The sequence below is a fragment of the Amblyomma mixtum genome, chromosome 4 (assembly GCF_055824585.1).
Source record: "Amblyomma mixtum isolate Tamu chromosome 4, ASM5582458v1, whole genome shotgun sequence".
Lineage (NCBI taxonomy): Eukaryota > Metazoa > Arthropoda > Arachnida > Ixodida > Ixodidae > Amblyomma > Amblyomma mixtum.
In genome coordinates this window covers 139,047,297-139,061,874 of record NC_143015.1, presented here as the reverse complement: position 1 = coordinate 139,061,874, position 14,578 = coordinate 139,047,297, and the positions used below count along the sequence as shown (strand labels likewise).

The 14,578-nt window shown below is 46.0% G+C and overlaps 1 pseudogene across 1 annotated transcript in view; it reads left to right on the top strand.

Annotated features, from left to right (window-relative positions):
- Positions 1-14,578, top strand: part of LOC149348459 (uncharacterized) — a 51,241-nt pseudogene that overhangs the window by 13,669 nt on the left and 22,994 nt on the right. Inside the window, exons 6-10 of the transcript XR_016292749.1 lie at positions 3,729-4,054; positions 4,944-5,177; positions 6,289-6,385; positions 10,521-10,733; positions 12,821-13,001. The product of XR_016292749.1 is annotated as an uncharacterized LOC149348459 (transcript). The remainder of the gene's footprint in view (positions 1-3,728; positions 4,055-4,943; positions 5,178-6,288; positions 6,386-10,520; positions 10,734-12,820; positions 13,002-14,578) is intronic.

The window sequence follows — 14,578 nt, the reverse complement described above, 5'->3', positions numbered from 1 at the left end:
GCGAACTAGTGGTGCTGCGGTCAGGCCTTGTTCCCTCGTTACCGCTCACTGGCTGCGGCTTATGCTGTAGTTGTTGCTGCACCTTGGCTAAACGTGCTCGCGTCCACCGCTGTGCGTCGTCTGCTTCTCGGTTTCATTTTTTTTTGTATTTCGTGACATCAGGCCTCTCCATGCCGACCTGCTTTGCACCGGGGTGCAGTAGCGGGTATCGCAACGATGACCTGGATTGTGGTCATTTCTTCAGGCTGCCAAAACACCCCGTCGCAATTAAAAGATCGGAGCATGCGCTTTGCAGGAAAGATCGAAAATTTACTTAGAAATCTAATGTTTGTGATTGGCAGCTGACCCAAAAGTCACGTGTTTGATCCTGGCCGCGGCAGTTGCATTTCGATGGGGGCGAAATTCTAGAGGCCCGTGTGCTGTGCGATGTCATTGCACGTTAAAGAACCCCAGGTGGTCCACATTATCTGGAGTTTTTCACTTTGGGGAGGAGAAAACCCTCTTTAATGTCAGTTTGGGACATTGAGGGGAGACTTGGCTCTTGAAGTGTTAAAAAATATGAAAATTTCAATTTTGCAAAAATGGCATATTCGGGATCAATGCACTCTGAACTTCCTGCCTAAAAAGTTTCAGGGTCTAAATTCGACCTCCAGCTACAAAAATATCTATATATTTCGTGCCTACAAAGCCCAGAAGTAGCGATTTCGGTAGCGAAATGCAGCAGGACTTTGTGCCCGTCACTTCCCACGACCGCGTCCCCGATGGCCATCCTGGTTTTCTTTAAAAGCTGGGCCCCTTCCCACTACCTGATATTACTCGCTAATGGAAATATTTTTGGAATGTCTGCATTCCACTGTTTTTTTTAGGCCTCTGCAACGACGTCCGAGTGGCTGGCGCATGCACTTCAAATGCGATTTTCTCAGCTTGGTATTCTTTGCCAACATGACTAGCCTTGTGGAAGATTTTTTTAATGTTTTTGTGGTGCAGTTTTAGTTAAGCTTATACCGTTGAATTCAGAAAGAACTGAACGGTGGAACTATGCTGGTTTTTGTTTGGCTGAGGCAAACAATTTAAATTTTGTGAGGCATAATGTCACCTAACTATACTTCATAATTATGGTGCTTGTACAATAACGTTTTTCATATGATGATCTACTTCAACAACACTATAATTAATGTAGCTCCAGATGGCAGGTCTTTGGCTACCGCTCGATTTCAGTCGAAACCAAAAAATGCAGAAAGTGACCTGTAATGACCCGTAAGAATTTGATTGGCCTTCAGTTATATGGGAGCTACTGCATAAATGCGTGTAAGGGCCGCACTCGTGTACGGGCCCTTACGCTTGTTTATATTTATTTATTTATTTATTTATTAGTCCCTCACAGGCCCCGAAGAGCATTGGGTGAGGGGGGCAAATCGAAAAAAAAGGTATATACAGATGGAAAAAACCGTAATATCGGTACAAGAACGCGGTACAAGTCAAATACAAGAAAGGAACACGAAATTTATACAAAACGGAGTTAAAATAACATCAGACACGAAAATACAGGGAAAAAAAAGCGAAACACGAACATGAGAAAAAAAAAAAAGCAACCAGGGGCAACAGAAGTGGTAAATGGGAAAACAACGTTAAGAACAAATGAAACTGTCGTACATTTCAAATATGGTATATTAGGTTAGACATCAAGAGAAAAGCACTTCTTATCAGATGATAGTGGAGGCGGTTGGCTTGTATTCTGTGCTCACTATCCTGTTTCACACAAGTAGCCGGGCTTCAGGCACTCAGTGAACAGACTTCTCATGCTAACGAGCTTTCTCCATGCAATGTAAGCAATCTGCGCTGCACCGCAATGAACATGACATTCACTATGTTCCCTTCTAAGATTAGACTGCTCCCATGCACTGAAACTTTGTCTGATGTGTTTACATGATAACAACTATGCACTGTAGTATGTGTTACAAAATGCAAGCCATTGAGCTAAGCAAGAAACGGCGCTGGTGAGCAAGTTGACGGCTTTGTTGCTGGTTTCACGATATTAAGCTAATTTCACTTCACACAACTGTAACTGGGCCCACACATCTTAAAAATGATTTAGGGATCTTTTTATAGTGAGGTAACATGATGACTTTTCAAAAAACTGTCAAGGTTGTAGAACAGCTCCCCGATAATTTGTTAACCTGAAATGTTTTGCGGAAATTCAGATCTGTACTGCGACAATTTCTTGTCTGTGTACGTTTCAGTGCATTTTTTTTTGAAACGTTGAAAGTGGTACGCCTATTGTGCAGCGTTTCCTTTCGTGTTCTACCGGTTCCTGCATTATTGCGCGGCGGCAGAATTAGATGCATTATTGCATCTAATTCCCCCCCCTTAATTGCCTAATTGCCCCCCCTTAGTACGGCGTCTCCCATTGCCTTTAGTCGCTTTGGGATGTTAAACCCCATAAACCAACCAACCAGCATCTAATTCTTATGCCTCCCCTGTGTGACGTACTCTGGGGGTACTGTACAGTCTTTGTCAAAAGTAACCAGGCTCAATGATTTGCTTCTCATTCGTATAACAGAGCCCTCACAGCTTCCCTAAAGATCAGAAAGTTCTTTGAAGGTGAGAACAGGGGTTCCTCTTACCATAGAGAGATTTAGTTTAGTTTAGTTTATGGGGTTTAACGTCCCAAAGCGACTGAGGCTATGAGGGACGCCGTAGTGAAGGGCTCCGGAAATTTCGACCACCTGGGGTTCTTTAACGTGCACTGACATCGCACAGTACACGGGCCTCTAGAATGTCTCCTCCAAAGAAATTGCAGCCGCCGTGGCCGGGATTGAACCCGCGTCTTTTGGGACAGCAGCCGAGCACCATAGCCACTTAGCCACCGCGGCGGCAGATTTAGAGCTTGAGGGCTGTCATAATAGCTTTAACCCTTTCACTGCCAGGTTTTTTTACTCACACCTGCACACACCCTGCCGGGTTTTTCTTGCATGTTAGTTTCCTGGAAATTTTCTGCTAGTAACGCACTAAAATGCTCTGCAGGACATGTAGACATGTTTATTCAGGAAAATCTTATAGATATTAGTTGCAATGAATCAAATCTTCCAGCACCAATCTGGCCTGTAGGATTTCCTCTTCTTACGCGGATTTTTCGGTGCTAGCGGGACTTCATCGCTGTCATCACTCGACAAGGCACTTAGGTAGCTCCTTCCTCGTTCTCATTATCATTGGACTCCGAATTCACAAGCAATTTTGAATTTCTTCGTCTGTCAAAGTGCGGACGAGTGTGGCACATTGCCTCACATGGGTCCTGTGCGGAAGCCAAAACGAAGCGACTTGGATGTGACGGATGTCGAAATATGCGCGCTATCTGTTGTGTAAAATTTACCCTACAAGATCTAAGAGTTTATAGCGTCTCTCCATAGATGGCGCTACATGTTTGCATCGTTTATTTTTACGCGAGTATTGTTGGGAGCGGCAGGGGGTGAGTTAAAGATCCAAAACGAGTTAACTCGGGAGAGGCAGGGGGTGTGCATATCTGGTAGCCTGAGTTATCTCGGGAGTGGCAGATTAAGGGTTAATATACGACTGAGAAGAGAAACGTGCAGCCTGGTTACTTTTGACAAAGGCTGTACACGGCTAACAAACCTGCTAACTATAATAAAGACTGGTTGACACGCGCCGAGGTAAAGTCACCGAAACGTGCGAAACTTTTCGTCTGTCCCGCTTCTCTTCTTGCACTGAAGGGGACGGCTTGGAGGTGGAGATCTTAGGTGGCGGTGGCGACTCGGGTGCGAACAACGCGGTGGCGCATGCTGCGGGGGATGCCGTGTCCGCCTCGGGGCGCGACCTGGTGATGGTGAGCCGCAAGCAGCTGGAGCAGTATGTGCTGAGACGCGCCCGCAGCTGCCTCGAGCTGCACGGGGACGCTGTGCTCAAGCCCATGGAGAAGAAGTGCGACGCGCTGCACAGTGCCCTGGAGCGGTGGCGCCGGCGTTCCTACCAGCTGCAGCGCCAGCTCAACGAGTTCATCTGCGAGCAGCAGAAGTGCGCCAACGCTCCCCACGGCCGGGTGAGTGACTCGGCCATTGTTGGGGGGGGGGGGGGGGGGGGGGAGAGTCTTCCGCTGTTGCTGCCGCTGCTCTTAGTCCAGTGAGTATTCAGGGGAGGTTATTGGTGGGTGTTATTTTGCGTTGACTGGAAGAAACTGACCATTGGTTATGCCATGTATTTTTATTTATTTATTTATTTATTTATCATCATACCCACAGCGCCATTGTCTGGCATTACAGTGGGGGGGGGTTGAAGAAAAAGTACACAAATGCCACCGCGTGCAGGTGGTTACAAAAAAAAAAGATAACAATGAGATAGAAAGAACACGGAATTATTATACACAAAAAATGTCACAGCATGGAAGAAAATGAATCATTTGATAATATGGACACTACTTCCTCAGGCAGCTTGTTCCATTCCGAAACCGTTTTGGGGAAAAAAGACATTTTAAAAAGGTCAGTCCGGCACCTGTATTCTTTAACTTTAAGTGAATGATCTCTATGTAAAGACACGTAATCAGGGTTGGCTATATATTTGGTTCTGTCTATTCCAGTTCTAGAATGAAATATATTATGAAATAATTTTAAACGCAGTACTTTCCTACGTTTTTGAAGTGAGTCCTAACCCAAAGATTTTTTTCGCGCTCGTTACACTAAAATATCGCCCATAGTTATTGAAAACAAAACGAACGGTAATGTGAAGTTCAGTGGCAGTAGTTTGCTGAATGCGCCGTTTGCCATTCTCGCCACACCACAGAGTGATGCGATGCAGAGTGCCGCTCCCTTTACCCTTTGTTCCTCCCTGGTGTTGCTCGGCCACCAAAGCTGATGCATTTGACCCGGGGAGTCCACTGTAGAAGGTTTCAAAGGCACCACGTGGATGCCTTTTTTGGTTCGCTGCCCACACAGAGGTCCGTGGGCGTCTGCGTCCGCATGCCCCCCCTGAAACAGCCACAGCCGTCGCCGCCTCCCACATCGAGCGTCAAGACTATAGCGACCACCGTGACCGCACCAGTGCCGGTCACGGCGTTGCGCACCGCCACCGTCACGACCGTCGCCTCTGGTGGCACATCACCAGTGCGGCCGCTGGCACCGCCGCAGCAGCTGAGGGTGACCGGTGCCAATGCTTCCATGCTGGCAGCGGTGAGTGTTTTTTTTTTTTTTTGAAATTTCTGTTGTCCTACCAAACACTACAAATAAAAGACACATTGTGCACCTCTTGTGGCTCATGCATATGCGCGCCACTTATTACAGGTGCTCACTCAAGTTTGGCTGAACTCGATGTTGCAGGGACAAATTGATGCGCTTTTTTTTTTGTTGCGTAGCATTCCACTGCTGTTGGTTCGTAGCTTCGAACCTTGTTGAGTCAAAAGTTTAAAGGACTGACGTACATTGAACTGAGAGTCGCATGTCACCAGATGCGTAACTGGTGCAGTCAGGGCTGGAAAAACATGCTAGTGTGAGACATGGAAAGGTGGGCATCGGTGGTTTATTAGTTCAGAAAGCGCTAATCCAGTGGTTCTGGCCTCGACAAAATCGTCGCTTGCCGATTGAATGAATCCTGTGGCTCTGCCTGCTCGTCATCTTCTACGTACGCCTGCCCCGATGTCTCAGTGGTTTCGGTGCTCGGCTGCTGACCCGAAAGACGCGGGTTTGATCCCGGCCGTGGCGGCCGAATTTCGATGAAGGCGAAATTCTAGAGGCTCGTGTACTTCGAGATGTCAGTGCACGTTAAAGAACCCCAGGTGGTCGAAATTTCCGGAGCCCTTCACTATGGCGTCTCTCATAGCCTCAGTCACTTTGGGACGTTAAACCCCAATAAACCAATAAACCAAACCAGTCATCTTCTATGCGGCATTTATCCGGAGGTTCAGAGCCTAGCAAAATCGTCTTGCTGATTTTATCTCAGAGAAGCGCGAGCGCTTCTTCCCGTGCCACTGCTCGCTCGTCGTCTTTTTCTATGTGGCACTAATCTGGAGGTTCAGAGCCTAGCAAAATAGTCTTTCGCCGAATGTATGTCTGAGAAATGCGAGGGCTCCATTCTGCTGCTCTGCCCGGTCATTGTCGTCTTCTACGTAGCACACGTCCGTACATTCGCACTGATTCGAGTGTAGTAAATGTTCTATGTCCAATTTAAGTGCCAAGCGTGGAAAAATTAAAATAGAAGCATCTGTTGTCTCTCTCTCTCTCTCCCCCTTCTATCTTGCCCTGTCTCCCCCTGCCCCCTCTCCTGTCCGACATGTCCCTCCTTCAGCAGCTGGGCTTGAAACCGAATCAGCACATGAAGCTGGTGAGCGTTTCGACAACCGAGCGGTGGTACTACGACTGTGGTCACACGAATGCCCCCGCAGGTAATTGTTTGAATGCGCCACTGCTACGGCTGCCCTGCTACCTGTTCCTCTTGTCCTCTTTCTTCCTTGCTGCTTAGTGCTGCTCGGTGGTGGGGCTGGAGGCATTGTGGGCTGTTGGGTCTCTTCCTGCACTCTTGTGGCTTTGTTGCCGGTTGGGTCTCTTCATCATCATCATCATCATTTATTATCCCTTAAGGGCCCTGGTTTGCTGCACTCTTGTGGCTTTGTTGCCTTGGCACAGTTTGCACTAAGTGTTGCATCGGTAGAGGTGCATAAAGGTTTCTTTTGCCTTGTCTGGGCGGTTGCCGGTGGGTTTTGTGCCTGCCTGCCTGCCTGCTTCACCTAGAATTAACGAACTGACCCTCTTGTCATCTGCTGCTGCGATGCCCAGACCAGTTGGCGGAACTTCTCAGCCCGGTTTGTGGAGTTGTCATCTGTTATTAAAGGCTTGAAACGAAATGCCTGGTGTCTCGGTGGTTTCTTGCGACAGAGCTGGCTTGAACCAGCGGCTGCACTGCGTGACAGTTTGTTCTGGCAATGGAGCGGAAGCTACAGAGCTCAAGCACGGCCTCTCTTCCGACAGAGCGGAGTATTGTCTCCGTTCGCAGCTATTAGTTTCCTTTTGAAACATAGTATTTTGCTTCCAGTATTCGTTATTTAAGGGGGACGAGGGTCTTAAAGTTAAGTTTTTTTATTTATGGCTAGAATCTGATGAAATTTTGCTCACAGATGCATTTTTTTCTTCTGATTCCAAATATGTAATCGTAATTGAGCTGGTGGTCTTAGATCTTACAAAGTCTAGAATGTGATTAGGTTATTTCTTACGCAGCTTTAATGAACTTTCTCATTGCATTTTGTTGGTTTTATTTATATGAATTGATAGCCAGAGAGTTCCCATACCTGATGACATTCTTCGTTTTTCTCTAAAGGCGTGTCATCTTGACATACTATGTCAAGAGTAAAAGGTCACAGTATTTTACACGGCAGCTCGTTAAGCTAATTGTAAATTGCTATTTATACGTGGCCTAAACAAAAAAGTAAGAATGTCATCGGCTATGGGAATTTGGTGGCAATCAATTCATGTAATTAAAAGCAACAAAATACATTGAGAAAGTTCATTAAAGCTGCGCAAGAAATTACCTGATTACACTCTAAAATTTAAGGTAACTTTTGATTTAAGACTACCAGCTCAATTATGACTACATATTTGAAATCAGAAGAGAAAAATGCATCTGTGTGCAAAATTTCATGACATTCTAGCCACAAATAAAAAGGTCAGTTTTAAGGCCCTCGTCCCCCCTTAAAGCGTATTTCTAACGCAGCTGCGCACTTTCAACTTCACAAGGTCCAGGAGAAAAAAAGGTTTTCTTGATTACAAGAGATGTGCCAGGCGTGCCTTGTTGCAAGAAGGCTCCATAGATTGTGCCGGCTACACCAACATCGAGGGGAGCCATCGGAAGCCACCGCTCGGGGAGCGATGTGCCAGGCGGCCACATGCACTGAACAATTTGGCAGAATGGCGCAGTTAGAGATGCTCCGCCCTTATAGCCTTCTCTTCATTGCCAAGAAAAGCTGTTGTCGGATATAGGGGGCAATCTTGCGAATTTTTTAGTTGATCTTTAGTTTAATTTAAATCTTGTGAATTCTTTAGTTATTATGTAGTTGAGTTAGTTTTAATCGTGTGAATCCTTTAGCTATAGCTGCCGTGGTGGCTAAGTGGTTATGGTACTCGGTTGCTGACCGAAGAGACACGGGCTCGATCTCGGTCGCTGCGGTCACATTTCAATGGAGGCGAAATAAGTAGGGTAAGGGTGCGGGCTAGTTGGTGATCCATTACATATTCTTTTATTCCAAAGATATTCTTTTTGCTTTTGTTGTTTGTAACCAGTATTTAAGCCCATTTTCACCCATTCAACGTCAGTTGGAAGTCAGCGCTTGTGTGTCCTCGTTCTTCGTCGTGTGTCCTGCTGTTTTGCGCTGGCATTTATATGAAATGTTAAGAGGCCCATGTACTGTGCAATCTCAGTGCACGGACCCTAGGTGGTCGAAATTATCGGAAGCCCTCCACTCGGCGTCCCTCATAGACTGAGTCTCTTTGGGATGTTACACCCGTTTAAGACCTTCAGCCTTAGCTTTAGTTATTCTATAATTTAGTTAGTTTGAATCTTGTGAATTGTTTAGTCATCTCTGTCCTCTAGGTGAGTGGATTATCAGGCTTGTACTTGGTGAAGCCAGCAAGTGCCTTAGGTATGCCTAATGTCGAGCAGAACACTCCTTTGAGTAATGTCCTCGTGAGATTAAGGGCCTGGTTGCTCAGCCAGGACAGGGATTAATGCCTGCCGATCATCAGGGGTGTAGTGTAAGGGTTGGATAGTTGTCAGCCTTGGGCACCTGGTTCATTGCTCCATTGGCCGCTGTTCCATTGGTCGCGGTGAAGAGTCTTCCCCGGCATACAGAGCTGCTTTATTATGTACCTTGTCTCGCCTCGAACTCGCTTGTAGCTTGGCTTGCATTATTAATCTGTGACTGAACTTGCGTTTGAGATTGTCACGAACGCAGAATTTAAATGCATGTTTTTCATTTAGTGCTTCCTGTGAGTATGCTTTTTGTGGTGACTACGGTGCTTAATTTTCCGGATGCATCTATGATGTGGATCTTTGGGGGGGGTGGAGCCTGTGGTGGTGGCTGCTTGCTTTGGGGTCTCCCTGTCCTGTTGCTGCATCAGCCATAATGCACGCACCTTTGCTTGGCTACCTTGCGTACGACTGCTGCACCGCATGGGACAAGGAACACATTATTTGTTTGTTTTCATTTTACTGTGCTCTCAAGGGAGGCACTTTTCACTTGGCTGGGGGTGGTGACCGTGGCTGAAACTCTGCTGACTTTCGCCGAAGTGCATTGTTGCATCTAGGGCTAGCAATAATTAGGCGAACGCGTGGCTACACCACACAGGTCTCGTCATGTTGTACAGGTTTATGACGACCGAAGTCTGTCTGGTATGAGTTGAGCCCAGGTCATGTGATCAGCAAGAATGATTGATTAGTCCGTAGATTTCATTTGTTCGTTTCTTATTTCTTCTTTAAGGAGGAGATGGGGTTAAAAGCTGATGGAAAGCTTCGGTGAATGTGCCGCCCACTTTTATCTTCCACACTGCTGTAGCGTTGGCGGCAAAAGTTGTTGCAAAAGAGGGAGCAGCAGCTTGCGTGTGGAACACATACGCGTGCGCGAAAGAAAAACGTTAAGGGACGTGCCTGCAGAGAATGGGAATGCAGTTTGTAGTAGTAGGAGCAACCATTGTTGCAAAAAGATTGCGCGACTAAAAGGTGGGGACTATAGTGTGAGTGTAGGAGTTAAAAAAAAAGAAGCTTTGGCCATGGATTGTTTTGAGTGAGCAGATCCAGTTGTTAGCCCTTTGAGGGTCGAATTATTTTGAAGAAAACTTTCCCAGGTGGTCAAATTACTTTATTGCGGACCTTGAATCTACAAAATGTATATAATCGAGAATAAATAGTAAAAAAAAATTAGGAACAGTACTTTGGTGGCAGCATCACTCACAACTGGAAAATGTTCAATAGAATAGAATAGCAACGGTGATAAGCAAGCTAAGAGCAGCGCCAATAAAGATAGAAATCAACTTCGGCAGGCCCTGCAAGATAGTGCTGACAAAAAGAAAACTCAAATTTCACTCGACTCCGTTGCGATCACGCGGCGAAACCAAAACTACAAAAGGGGTGTTGCCGCAGTCTGTGCCGCCGCGCTAAAGCTAGACATAAGTTCTGCTTATCTCCGTACGAAGGCAGCACAAAATTCAAACACTTCTTGTAAGTCCTAAGAGGTGGCAGCACCCCCCAGTGAGCTCGCATTGTTCTTTTGGCGCAAAATTTCAAACGGAAGATCGAAACCGTACCCGTACCGCAAAGACCTTGCGGGACAGAAAACCGCCGCCGTACATATACGGCAAAAACCTTCAAAGGGTTAAGTTAAGTCAGTGAGCTTCCTAAGGCAGACGCCAAAGTCAGTCTGGTGACAGAAGCGGCAAAGCCCGAAGGCCGCTTGTCTCGTAACGGCTGGAATGTGGTGGCGCTTTCGGAGGCCGCCGCAATTCCTTGGTGAGCGCGCGAGGGGTGTTGCACAGGCTAAAGAAGAGGCTGTTTTTGAGAGGCACCGCATCTTGAAGATTCTCCCTGGGGTGCCAGTGAGGTCCAATGATGGACGGTTGACACCATCGTCTGCGCAGTTGCAGAGCGCCCCGTTGACATCAGCAGCGCCCTCTACGCCATCCTCCGGGCCGGTACCGATGCAGCTTATTGCCAACACGGCCAGCCTCTCTTCGACGCCAAACCAAGGGGTGCGTTTGGTTTCGTTCCCGTTTTTTGTTTTCCTTTTCTTTTCTTGGTGGTAGCTCTCGTTGCATGCAGCCTGAACGTAGGGTGCTTGCCCATTGCATGATGCTATCTCCGGGAACTTGCTTCTATAGTGCAAGTGGTGTTTTGTGGTGAAAAAAAAAAATCGCTGGTCAAACAGTGGCTTGTGTGTGAGCGTTTTGAAGGTGGTAGTGTTGTTTATGCTGAAAATGGTGCTTTGAAGCGAAAACTCTCAGCTTTGTTCGCAGGACTGAAAAACGCATCCTTGGCATTATTGCTTCAAGCAGGCTTAAAGGTGCACTGAAGAGGAATCTGAACTCGTCTTTTTGCCGCGGGAACTCGATCTACACGTTCCCAGCTTTCTTAGAAACTTCGATTTATTGCCCCGTGTGGCCGATTTCTCTAATTAAATCGGATTAACGTCCGGCTCCCGCCTTTTTTTTTTTTAATTCTCCCCCGTACGGTGGGCGGAGTCGACCAACGCGTGGAGTGCCTTTCACCCAGTCCCGTGGTGGCTTGCCGCTCTGCCATTGGCGGAGTAATACGTAGTAGTCCGTAGTAGCAAATAGTCCACACGTATTTTTATTTCTGCGGGCTTATTTTGTGGCTATGTTATCTGCGAATGAAACTATATATTCATGGAAACCTAACAAACAAAATAAAGCGAAAGCAAAGCCTCCACAGAGCTGGCTGAAAAGCACTTCACGTGTTGGTCGACTCCGCCCACCGTACGGGGAGGATTCAAAAAATAAAGGTGGGAGCCGGACGTTAATTCGATTTAATTAGGGAAATCGGCCACACAGGGCAATAAGTCGCAGTTTCTAAGAATGCTCGGAACGTGTAGATCGAGTTCCCGCGGCAAAAAGACAAGTTCAGAATCCTCTTCAGTGCACCTTTAACTGTGACAGCACATAGGGGGTATTCAGAATTCCGTAAGTGTGCTTTCCCACGTAACAATGTTGCCCCAAACAAGATGGCCGACTTCTCTGTAAAAAAAAAAAACTGCGGTGGCTACAGGACAGGTGCTAAGGGTGTGGGTGGAATTAAGAAATGTATTTTGGAAGAATCAAACAATGAACTAGTCCTTATTGCTTAGTTTCAGCTGGAAACACATGGTCAGCCATCATGTCTTGGGCAACATTGTTATGCAGGAAAGCGCACTTAGACCTTTGAATACCCCCTATAGGGGATATTCAAAATTCCGCAAGTGCGCTTTCCCGCATAACAATGTTGCCCCCAACAAGATGGCGGATCATGCGTTTCCAGCTGAAACAAAGCAAGAAAGACTGGTTTTTTGTTTGATTCTTCCAAAATATGTTTCTTATATTCTATCCACACCTTTAGCGCCTGTCCTGAAGCCCATGTAGTTCCTTTATAGCGAAGTCGGCCATCTTGTTAGGGGCAACATTGTTATGCAGAAAAGCGCACTTAGACCTTTGAATACCCCCTATTACCCTTGACAAGGATGAATTTTTTTTTTTTTCGCAACTGCAGAATTTCTGAGAAGACTGTGTGTAGCTTTCCATTGTCACTGTATGACTTGCCCCTTAAATGAGTGAATACTGCTGCCTTATTTCAAATCTAATCGGTGATAGTTCCTTAGATAGTGATAGCGATATCCCTTCGGTGATAGTTCTGAAGCAAGGGTTCTCAAAAGGCGGTTCTGAGGTAGCCTTGGGTTCCTTGTAGTGTTTTATGGGTTCCCCGAGCCCCTAAATCCACACGTCTTGGGCCCCTGCTATTCCTTTACCCACTGTACTTTGGAACCATCCATCCTGTAATTGCTTGTAGCGGATCGTTTTGCTGTGCAACAGGTCATTGTTAATTGAGTTCTGTCCTGTCGTCTGTGTTTCTTCTCTTGTCTCCGTCTGTTTTAGTGCTGGTCATTTCGAATCATGTCCCACCAACTCGCCCAATCAGCATTTTTGATTTATCTATGGAAAGGTTGGACTCGCCAGTTATTGGAGTTTTGTACTCTGAATATCGCCTTCCCTGGCAGACACCGGAAGAGCGTCGAGCTTTGCTCTGACCTGTGTGACCGCGGCTTCTGTTTATAATTTTTGTCTCGCAGATGAAAGCGGTCACCATTCCGACCAGCTCGGCCGGTTCAGCCGTGGGTGGCACTCCCATCCGGACTGTCACCGTGCTGCCTCCGCCGGGGGCGGCTGGCTCCGGTTCCCCGTCTGCGGTCAAGTTCATTGACCTCACCCAGGAAGAGGAGGCAGGAAATGCTCAGGGAAAGGTCATTCAAGGTGGGTGACATCGAAGTGAGCCGCATTTTTTGGCGCCGTGTTTTTTTATTCTGTGGTGATCGGGCAGCAGTACTGGTTTCACTGAAAAGGCACTGCACCTTATGGTGTGCTCATGCGTTACAATGAACGGTCTTTGTCAAAAGTAACCAGGCTGCATGGTTTGCTTCTAGCTCGTACAGTGGAGCCCTTACAGCTTCCCTGAAGCTGAAATGGTCGTTATAGGTAAGGACTGGGGGTCTTCTTACCTTCCAACACCTTTTGATCTTTAGGAAAGCCACAAGGGCTCCACTGTACGAGCTAGAAGCAAACCATGCAGCCTGGTTACTTTTGACAAAGACTGTACGTTGGAGTCTAACCAAAGTTTGCTCAGTGCGAACCTCCTGTTTATTCTAATTCTTTGATCTCATCAACGTTCTGTGTATTTGAAAGAATCTTCTTAATCGTAATTCAAACTCTGCATAGTTAAAATATATTTCTCATCACTTTTGAGTCCCAATCGTTGAGATTCTACATTATATTTTCATTTCTATGACTTGATGTTCAATTTAGTTCTTCGTTTTATGTTCTTAATGACTTGATGACTTGATGTTCAATTTAGTTCCTCGTTTTCTGTCACTGCCGTCTGAACAGGAGAGGAGAACTCCGTCAAGCGGATAGCCGCTTTTTTTCTCCCCTCCTCCATCAAATTGTATTTGATTTGGTGGAAATAAAGCATTATTATTATTATTATTATTATTATTATTATTTGGGATGTTCTTGATTTTGTCACATTTGCTGTACTTAGCAGGTCTGTTGCACTGTCTATGTTATCGTTGAAATTTGGAATGAATTGCTGTTCGGGGGTGGGGGGGACCTGTGCCTATGGTGGATTGTGTGACTAGCCTTTGGCTGTGGATCCCACTAAGTCCATCGAAAACTTGCACGTTATTCGAAGGCGGAATTAAAAAATGACGATATAAAAAAATTGACTTTATTTGAGATCGTTAGTAGGCCTCGGATCTATAGATTGAACACAGCGATTCATAAAAAAAGTTCAGCTGAATGTTCAGGTTTCGGTACCATTCACTTAGGGTCATCATACGTTTCCGCGATAACTCATTAGATCAGGTAACGACGCAAAAATTTTTGGGAGTATGGTTTGAAAGTAGCTTATCCTGGAAAACACATGTCAGCCATCTAGCAAGGGAAATAAGTCAAGCAGTTGGCTGTTTGTATAAGGTTAAAAACCTTGTTCCGCTTTGGCTAAAAAAAATGCTGTATTACTCTCTGTTCTACTCCCGTCTCTCATACTGTGCATTGGTCTTAGGAACAACAACAGGTCAAAATTATAACAAATTAATTTTATTGCAGAAGAAAACTCTGAGAATATTTGAAAATTTTTATCGCAAGCCTCAACTTCTTCCCACAAGTCCGCTCTTTATAAAGCATTTATTAATCAAAGCAAACCAAGTTTATTACTTCAAGCTCTTGCAGTATATAAAGAACAACAAGCTCTACACTACAACAAATCCTGAACCATGTTCACAGTATTCTCTCCGCAGAGGACACAGAAGGACACCTATTACAAGAACAAACTA